We start from the raw sequence: 2,608 nt of genomic DNA, 5'->3' as shown, positions 1-2,608 counted from the left end.
TGCCTCTTGGTCCCTTATAGTCTGACCTTGCCTCTTGGTCCCCTGAAGTCTGACCTTGCTTCTTGGCCTCTGAAGTCTGACCATGCCTCTTGGTCCCTTATAGTCTGACCTTGCATCCTGGTCCCTTATAGTCTGACCTTGCCTCTTGGTCCCCTGAAACCTGACCTTGCTTCTTGGTCCCCAGAAACCTGACCTTGCTTCTTGGTCCCCTATAGTCTGACCTTGCTTCCTTGTCCATTATAGACTGACCTTGCCTCTTGGTCCCCTATAGTCTGACCTTGCCTCTTGGTCCCCTATAGTCTGACCTTGCCTCTTGGTCCCCTATAGTCTGACCTTGCCTCTTGGTCCCCTGAAGTCTGACCTTGCTTCTTGGTCCCAGAAATCTGCCTTGCTTCTTGGTCCCCAGAAATCTGACCTTGCTTCTTGGTCCCCAGAAATCTGACCCTGCTTCTTGGTCCCCAGAATCTGACCTTGCTTCTTGGTCCCCTATAGTCTGACCTTGCCTCTTGGTCCCTTATAGTCTGACCTTGCCTCTTTGTCCCTTATAGTCTGACCTTGCCTCTTGGTCCCCTGAAGTCTGACCTTGCTTCTTGGTCCCCTGAAGTCTGACCTTGCTTCTTGGCCCCTTTATAGTCTGACCTTGCCTCTTGGTCCCCTGGAGTCTGACCATGCCTCTTGGTCCCATATAGTCTGACTTTGCCTCTTGGTCCCTTATAGTCTGACCTTGCCTCTTGGTCCCCTGAAGTCTGACCATGCCCTCTTGGCCCCCTGATATCTGACCTTGCATCTTGGTCCCCAATAGACTGACCTTGCCTCTTGGTCCCCTGAAGTCTGACCATGCCTCTTGGTCCCTTATAGGCTGACCTTGCCTCTTTGTCCCCTATAGTCTGACCTTGCCTCTTGGTCCCCTATAGTCTGACCTTGCTTCTTGCTCCCCTATAGCCTGACCTTGCCTCTTGGTCCCCTGAAGTCTGACCTTGCTTCTTGGTCCCCAGAAATCTGACCTTGCTTCTTGGTCCCCTATAGTCTGACCTTGATTCTTGGTCCCCTATAGACTGACCTTGCCTCTTGGTCCCCTGAAGTCTGACCTTGCTTCTTGGCCCCTGAAGTCTGACCATGCCTCTTGGTCCCTTATAGTCTGACCTTGCATCCTGGTCCCTTATAGTCTGACCTTGCCTCTTGGTCCCCTGAAACCTGACCTTGCTTCTTGGTCCCCAGAAACCTGACCTTGCTTCTTGGTCCCCTATAGTCTGACCTTGCTTCCTTGTCCCCTATAGACTGACCTTGCTTCCTTGTCCCCTATAGACTGACCTTGCCTCTTGGTCCCCTATAGTCTGACCTTGCCTCTTGGTCCCCTATAGTCTGACCTTGCCTCTTGGTCCCCTATTGTCTGACCTTGCCTCTTGGTCCCCTGAAGTCTGACCTTGCTTCTTGGTCCCCAGAAATCTGACCTTGCTTCTTGGTCCCCAGAAATCTGACCTTGCTTCTTGGTCCCCTATAGTCTGACCTTGATTCTTGGTCCCCTATAGACTGACCTTGCCTCTTGGTCCCTTATAGTCTGACCTTGCCTCTTGGTCCCCTGAAGTGTGACCATGCCTCTTGGTCCCTTATAGTCTGACCTTGCCTCTTGGTCCCCTATAGTCTGACCTTGATTCTTGGTCCCCTATAGACTGACCTTGCCTCTTGGTCCCTTATAGTCTGACCTTGCCTCTTGGTCCCCTGAAGTCTGACCTTGCTTCTTGGCCCCTGAAGTCTGACCATGCCTCTTGGTCCCTTATAGTCTGACCTTGCATCCTGGTTCCTTATAGTCTGACCTTGCCTCTTGGTCCCCTGAAACCTGACCTTGCTTCTTGGTCCCCAGAAACCTGACCTTGCTTCTTGGTCCCCTATAGTCTGACCTTGCTTCCTTGTCCCCTATAGACTGACCTTGCCTCTTGGTCCCCTATAGTCTGACCTTGCTTCCTTGTCCATTATAGACTGACCTTGCCTCTTGGTCCCCTATAGTCTGACCTTGCCTCTTGGTCCCCTATAGTCTGACCTTGCCTCTTGGTCCCCTATAGTCTGACCTTGCCTCTTGGTCCCCTGAAGTCTGACCTTGCTTCTTGGTCCCCAGAAATCTGACCTTGCTTCTTGGTCCCCAGAAAATCTGACCTTGCTTCTTGGTCCCCAGAAATCTGACCCTGCTTCTTGGTCCCCAGAAATCTGACCTTGCTTCTTGGTCCCCTATAGTCTGACCTTGCTTCTTGGTCCCCTATAGACTGACCTTGCCTCTTGGTCCCTTATAGTCTGACCTTGCCTCTTTGTCCCTTATAGTCTGACCTTGCCTCTTGGTCCCCTGAAGTCTGACCTTGCTTCTTGTCCCCTGAAGTCTGACCTTGCTTCTTGGCCCCTTTATAGTCTGACCTTGCCTCTTGGTCCCCTGGAGTCTGACCATGCCTCTTGGTCCCATATAGTCTGACTTTGCCTCTTGGTCCCTTATAGTCTGACCTTGCTTCTTGGTCCCTGAAGTCTGACCATGCCTCTTGGCCCCCTGATATCTGACCTTGCATCTTGGTCCCCAATAGACTGACCTTGCCTCTTGGTCCCCTGAAGTCTGACCATGCCTCTT

Source organism: Crinia signifera, chromosome 6 (assembly GCF_055691185.1).
Source record: "Crinia signifera chromosome 6, ASM5569118v1, whole genome shotgun sequence".
Classification (NCBI taxonomy): Eukaryota; Metazoa; Chordata; class Amphibia; order Anura; family Myobatrachidae; genus Crinia; species Crinia signifera.
This window is presented reverse-complemented; position numbering follows the sequence as displayed.